The sequence below is a fragment of the Sorex araneus genome, chromosome 2 (assembly GCF_027595985.1).
Source record: "Sorex araneus isolate mSorAra2 chromosome 2, mSorAra2.pri, whole genome shotgun sequence".
In the NCBI taxonomy this organism is placed as follows: domain Eukaryota; kingdom Metazoa; phylum Chordata; class Mammalia; order Eulipotyphla; family Soricidae; genus Sorex; species Sorex araneus.
This window is the reverse complement of record NC_073303.1, coordinates 73624203-73632278: the sequence shown is the minus strand read 5'-3', so window position 1 is coordinate 73632278 and position 8076 is coordinate 73624203.

Here is an 8076-nt window from a genome sequence, read left to right as displayed (position 1 = left end):
CACCCAGCAATGCTCAGGGGTTACTCCTGGCTTTGCACTCAGGAATTACTCCTGGCGGTGCTTGGGGGACCATATGGGATGCCGGGGATCGAACCCGGGTCGGCCGCGTGCAAGGCAAACGCCCTACCCGCTGTGCTATCGCTCCGGCCCCTGCCAGGATTTTTTTGAGGGTGATGGAGGACGCCTGCCGCATCTGAGGTACACTGTGAAGTCAGTCTGACTTAAAGTCCGGAGGCATCTCTACAGTGAGCTCCTCGTTTGGGAGATTCTTTTGTGTCTCTGGATTATGGCCCTTTTTACCATCTTTTTCAGAGAAACAAACTATTGGCATGTGCCCTGCAGGGCATGCCCGCTCGCCGGCAGCTCCACGGCACCGCCAACCATAACTGTGGCTTTTGGTCTCTTTTGAGATTTATGGGTCTCTGAAATAAGGCCAATCAATGAGCTAGTATAGCTGAGCCGGAGATGGTTTGTGGGTGTGGCTCCCACATACCTAATATTTCACTATTTAATTTCTTGGTAAATTGGCCCCAAGTTGTTGGGGTCTGGTCAAAGGCACAGCAGCAATTTTGGGGTACCAGAAGTCTGAAGGTACCATCAGGCTATTGATGCATTCGCCCGGCAGGTACAGGTTGACCTGCTAGCGGCACTAAATCCCCCACTAACATTTCTTTATGGACGTCAAAGCTCTGGGGTCAGGTCACTTTAATTTTTCTAATGTTTGGGAAATTTATTATTCTGAATTTATCTCATGAAGAATCTTATTTCTAAACAATAAACAATAAATAAAAGAGTGGGGTGGTTTTCTTATTTTTGTTGGCAGGCTGATATGATAACATTTTTGCCTTCAGCATCCAGTTTATCCTAAGACAATGTTGTAGGGATATTTTATTGCATAGCAATTAAATTTTGATGAGTTTGTGTTCTTTACAGTCTGTTCTCATTTATTGTTCAAATTAAGTCTTATTGAACTCTAATGTTCTCATTTTAACAAAATTATGGGTCTGTTTTCATTTCATTTGCAAAATTATCAACCCAAAATATTGTTTAATAAACCATTAAGGTAACATTTGCCATTTCCTATGTATATGGAAAAGAAGTAACTTAGAAATCATATTAAGTTAAAGACAGAACCAAATTTTTAATAGGTGAAAATGTGATAATTATTTAACATCTGGTTTTCTCTCGCAACAATTTTTTTTCTGGAAATAATGGGAAAAACTGGCTAGAAATTGAATTAATTTAATTGAAATAATTAAAATTAATTTACAGTAGCATATGGACTGGAGCAATAGCATAGCAGGTAGGGTGTTTGCCTTGCATGCAGCCAACCTGGGTTCAATTCCTTCATTCCTCTGGGAGAGCCCGGCAAGCTACTGAGAGTATCCCGCCCACACAGCAGAGCCTGGCAAGCTGCCTGTGGCATATTCAGTAGGCCAAAAACAGTAACAACAAGTCTCACAATGGAGACATTACTGGTGCCCGCTCGAGCAATTGAGCCTTGTGTGCTAATATATATGATCACTGTATCACTATCATCCCATTGTTCGTCATTTATTCTAGCGGGCACCAGTAAAGTCTCTATTACACTCAACCCTGAGATTTTAGCAGCCTCTCCTTACTTGTCTTTCCCAACGATTGGAGGCTCTTTCAGGGTCAGGGGAATGAGACCTATTGTTACTGTTTTTGGCATATCGAATACACCAAGGGTAGCTTGCCAGGCTCTGCTGTGCAGACAGGATACTCTCGGTAGCTTGCCCAGCTGCCCGAGAGGTATGTATATATCTGTTACTGCATTTGGGATATGAACACGCCACGGGGCTTCCCAAATGGGTAATAGACTCTTGGTAGCTCGTCAGGTTCTCCAAGAGGGAGAACTAGGCTATTAGATGTTGCGTGGCCACATTGCAGTGGCATGCTTCTGGGAGCTTGGTTTTATAGTCTCTGGATGTTGGCCATTGATGGAATTACACGGCTCCAGGGCAGTTTCTGGGTGTGACTGCCTAACTACTGGAAAATGGAGGATCTGGGTGGAAGAGGCCCAGTCCCAATCTGAGCAGCCTTGGAAATCTCAGCCCCGGTTCCCAACATCTGGGTTCCTCTGTCGTCTTCCCCATGTGTGAAGCTCGTCCATATAAATTATTATGGACACATGGACAAATTTCAGTATCACTGTAGCACTGTTGTCCCGTTGTTCATCAATTTGCTGGAGTGGGCACCAGTAACGTCTCCATTGTGAGACTTATTGTTATTGTTTTTGGCATATCGAATATGCCACGGGTAGCTTGCCAGGTTCTGCAGTGCAGGATACTCTCAGTAGCTTGCCGGGCTCTCTGAGAGGGACAGAGAAATTGAACCTGGGTTGGCCATTTGCAAGGCCCACAATGCTATCACTCCAGTACATAAATTATTATATGTATTATATATTTAAATATATAATATATATTCTCTAGCCCCCATGCCTGGCTGTCTTTACTGGGGCCACTTGAAGAGGGTGGGTTGAGTCTCACTCTGCTCCCCAAACAGAGCCCCAGCAGCCAAAGACCTCCAGAACCTAGCCACAGTCATGCTCAAGGCCTCTCTCCACACCTTTGCATGAAGGAACCGGCTGAGGAACCCAGGTGTGCAGGACTCGTGGCTGAGATCTCCAAACCTGCTCTGATTGGAACTCAGCCTCTTCTGCCCAGATCCCCCATTTTCCAGTAGCTAGGCAGTTGCACCCACAAACTGCCCACCGGTGCCCAGTAATACCATCAACAGCCAATATCCAGAGACTACAAAATCAAGCTTATAGCGTAGTTGTCCTTCTTGGAGAACCTGGCAAGCTACCAACAGTTGCCTGTCCACATGGGAGAGGCTGGCAAGCTCCCCGTGGTGTATTCATATGCCAAATACAATAACAATGATGGGTCTCATTCTCCTGACCCTGAAAGAGCCTCTAATGCGGTACCGTTGGGAAGGATGAATGAAGAGAGGCTGCTAAAATCTCAGGGCTAGGACGAATGGAGACGTTACTGAGTCCACTTGAGCAAATTGACAGTTAATGGGATGATAGTGATAGTGATATATTATTATACATATATGGAGCGTTCGCGCAGCGGGTAGGGTGTTTGCCTTGCATGCAGCCGACCAGGGTTTGATTTCTCCGCACCTCTTGGAGAGCCCAGCAAGCTACCGGGAGTATCCCGCTCCCATGGCAGAGCCTGGCAAGCTACCCGTGGTGTATTTGATATGCCAAAAACAATGACAACAATTCTCACAATGGAGACGTTACTGGTGCCCGCTCAAGCAAATCGACGAATAACGGGAGGACAGTGCTCATATATATATATATATATATATGTGTGTGTGTGTGTGTGTGTGTGTGTGTGTTTGTGTGTGTGTGTGTGTGTATTTCTTAAATCAAGATTGGTTGTCTTTCTACCTTTCACCCCATCAAATGTGGTGTGCTACTCTTGGTATATCAGTGGCATAAAGTATGAGAAGTCACTCCAGGGATTCTAAAATTTTCAATAGCGTGCTAGAGCTGGAGTTGGTTTTAACTAGATGGTGATTTGGGGGTCGGGAGGTATCTCTGCAGTGTGTTACTCTCTTCGGAGATTTATTTGTGAGTCTCTGGATCATGGCTGTTAATAAGCTTATATGGCACCAGAGGCAGTTCGTGGGTGACGGCCAGGGACCTGGAGCACAAGGAGATGTGAGGGGGGGCAGTGGTGAGCCACACTTATAAGACAGGGGTGCCTCGGCCTCTTGTAGGAACTGTGGGGTAGAATGGAGCAATGGCAGCTCCTCCAGAGTCTGGGAACAGCTGATTGTCTTAGCAGGGAGGGTCTCAACCTGCCAGGCCTTTGAAGTGGGGACTTAAGGTAGGCATATCTTTAGGGGTGGGGGTCTTACTTGACCACTTCATCTGTTATGCATCTCCAGTTTAGAAAAGTATTCTTCATTGAAGCTGGGGTCCATAACCACCAATTTTATTTCCATGTAGATTATTTTAATGATGAAACATACTACATCCATTGGGGTAAGAATAAAAGGATAGGAGAATATGTAATGGGGAAGTTTCATGAGTTCTACATATTGATTTAAATATCTATGGTCCCCATGTATGGAGCTCAGTCCCTAGCTCTATTCAAATTCTAGTTTTTGTTTTCATCTAAGAAAATAATTTCAGCAGACAGTTAAACATAATGGTTTTATTAAAGAGGAGACTACTCAAGAGAGAATGTTGACTTCTACATACACCCTTTTTTTGTTTGTGTGTTCTATGTAGGTAGGCTCTTTACAAAAGTGCTAACTTTCATAGTTCTGTGAACCAAGTTGCTGAAGATTTACCACTACCACAATGTTCAGCTTTCCACTCCTGTCCTGGTACTGACTTTAGTCTGTCTCTTCCTTCTCCCACGAAATCTTAACTCTTACTAAAATTTATATAAAATCACTAAAGAGATTCTGAGAAAAAGAATATAGGAAATATTTATTTTCTTTATTTTGAATTATATTTCAAAACTAGTAATCAAAACTGTATACTGCTGGACTAGACTCTCAGACCAATGGAACAGAATTAAACCCTCAGATTTATGGACTCTTTAATTTATGGCAAAGAAACTTGGTGTGTGAAATGGAGCAAGAAAGGTCTCTTTAGCAATTGCATTGGGAAAAATTGATTAGCTAGCCACCTTTTGAGCTAGTGTCTTGAGTCTTGAACAAACAGCAGGATAATTCCTTTTCATATCTTGTTTCTTCAATTATCTCCACAAAACAGTTAGAAAAACAATCCTTGATATATATTTATATTCCCCTTGTCCTTTGAAGAGCAAATTCTCATCTCAGTTTAATTACAGCTGCAGGTTGGAGAGATAACAGCAGTGCAGGTAAGGCTTGCTGGCGCACAGTCAACCAGGCTTTGATCACTGGCACTGCTTATAGTCACCCAAGCCAGTCAGAGCAAGCTCTGATATAGAGAGCCAGGAGCATGCTGAATATGGCCAAAATTAAAAATTAAAAGAAGTATGGTTCCTTGAAAGTCTGGATGGTAGGAAACAGCTTCCATGCCAAGTAGATCAGGGGAAGTTTCATAACTGCCCAGTGTCCATTCCATATAGGAGCACATGAAGACTAGTCCTGACCTTAGGTTTTCACCCCATGAATAGCAGGAAAGTATGGTTGGATAGAATCAATAATATGACCTGGGAGTCCTAAATGCTCTTTGTCCCTATAATCCTCATCCTTGGAACATTGTCACATAAATAATTGGCTTGGGTTTACAATTTATAAAATGAGAAATTGACTCTGCACTCTTTTATCATCATACTGATCTTGAATGAGTAATGGCATCGGGGAATATATTTATGGAGCTGGCCAATTTTCCTTAATTTCCTACATAGAGTCTTTGTATTCTCAGAAAAATTTGGAAGATAGAAATCTTCATGTTTTTTTCTGACCTAATGGTAGCTGAACTCTTTTTCATTCCTTTTAATTCTCAGAAGTCTCTTTAATATGCAAAATTCACCAAGGCTTGACTTCATTAATCTGTTAAACACTTTAAAAATTGTTTAAGGACCAAAACATCCTCAAAGGGTTCTATGTTGCTGATATTCCACATTGACTAAAATGTGCATCTTAATTGTCTTTCTCTATCAAGTGGCTTCCTCCTTTATTAATGGAATGGTTACTAAAGCTATGTAATATCTAATTATCTAGCTAATAAAACAAGTATCCGTGACATATAAGGAAACCCTCCCATTGCAATAACTTAAATAGATTCGAAGGTCAATAGGCTAACATAAATGCTGCACAACATTACTTGTATATAGACCCTAAAAAGTATTCTTAAGAGTTAGACTCATAGAAAGAGAGAATTGAAAAGTAAATACTAGTGTCTGGAGGTGGGTAAAAAGAGAAAAAACGTTGGTCAAAGGTATATTCTGTTAAAAGTGGAAAAAGCCTGAGAATCTAATGCAAAACATGATCATTACTACTAGGTAACACTGTTATATAACTATATAGTAAAAAATTTCATAAAAATTCTAGAGTAGAACTTAAATGTGTCCATAAAAATATTAAATTTTAAATATTAGATATTAATGTGCAGGTAATAGATGTTAGTGGGAAACATATACATGTATGTATATAAACACACATATGTGTTTATATAAATATATGAAAAAGATGACATAGAAAAGGAAAAAAATTAGAAGCATTCAAACCTAGAGAAAACACTAAGAAAAATGTATTCAATAAATTAAACATCTCTGAGTGTATATGAATTAGTTTAATATCATTGTTCTTGAGTATAAAGATGCTCGTTTACTTCTCTCCACGGTTTCATCAAAGACCTTGTTCTTTATTTCAGTGATGTTAAGCTTGTGTCATTTGGACAAGGAGGATGTATGTTAAATGCCAACCAAATGAGAGTTTCTTCTTTATTAGCTTCACCAATATATACTTAGTTATTGTATTGGAACAGTGGCTATGGCAAAAGAAAATTGTTTTGTGGCTTTCCTTTGAGCTTTAGAACAGAATCAGTAGGAAGAAAATAATCCAGATAGTACTTGCCCCTATAGCTCTTTGTTTGTGAATATTATAGCAAGTTGAATATTTGTTCAAGATTTGAAGAAGGTTGTCCGTGGATCGGTGTGGTCAATTTCTCTGTCCTGGAGGCTGTGCTGACCTCTTAAGGCTTTCTCAGTCAGATCCAGAGTACAGGTTGAAACAAGCAGGCTTGGTTTGACTTTCTTGGCTCAACCCACACGGATATAGCTTCAGGAACCTGAGATTGTCAAAGACATGCTTTATCTTTGTTATAAAAATGTTAGTAATTCAAATCAAGGTGCTCTTATGAGACAAGTCAATCTGAGATCATCAAGAACGTTTTGTTTTTCTGTCCTTCCGTCTTCCTTCATTTCAGTCTCCTTTAATCTTAAATAATTCCATGCCAGTTATTCAGTCATATAATGATCCATATATTCAGTAGTTATTCAGCATATAGGGCATAAATTTATTCTAGATGATTGATATGTAATGATATTTAAACCTTCCCACCATCAAAAATAACATAGTGTATTAGGAACCTGTGGACATATAAACCTAATAGAATTTGCTGCCTTAACAGGACTCCAGGGAGTACATAACTGGGGATTATTTTAAACTTTACTTATTTGATGATATTGGTGGAGATGTCCAGAAGACACTACAACTACCCTGAGACAAATAGCGGTAACTAACATCCACAAAATTGTACTATTAGAAAGAGAAAAATAGAATGGTCAAAGCAGAATTTAGTTTTGAAAAAGAAAAGATAATAATTAAGATTTGAAAAATCTGCTATGCTTTCCTGGTAAAGTTGTTAGACAAAAGCAAACATTATATACTTCCCTGCTGGTTTCCCTTATTGCTTTTGGGCAAGAGTAACACTTATTGCATAATTATTCTTACTATATGGTGTTGCCTTTGCTTGCCATTAGTAGTCATCAGACTTTTCCCTGAAGATAAATAGGTTTCATTAGAAGCAGATGTATTTCTAATCCACGGAGTTTGTAAAACATTGAAGGGATTATTTGGATTAAAGACCTCTAAGTATAAAAGGAAAAATATTATCATTACTTTAATAATACTTTCCCAAGTTGCAAATGAATAACTGGCTCCAACAATCACATCTCTATAATTGTTCACACATTTCAGGAAAGCCTGTAACAACCCCACAAAGAACTTCAACAGCTAAGCTCCCTTGATTTGATTGCTAGGGAGATTAGAAGTTTTTGTTTTCATGCCAAAATTTGAATCATTAGAACAAAAGCTAGACAGGAAGGCTGAACTCGAACAAAAGTTCAATGGTTTTATAAAATATGCTATTGTTGAATCTCTTCACATTTAAGACACTTTCAGTTGTATGTGTGCCATCAATTTGTGTAACATTATTTTATTTTATATAACACTTTGAAATGCATAACACTGTAATTTAAACTATGACATTGTCAAGCATGAAAAACACTAAAATTTCAGGTGTTAAAATGTATACTTGAGTATCAGAAAATTATGGTTAGGAACATTAATAGATATTTCTATGAATGTTTG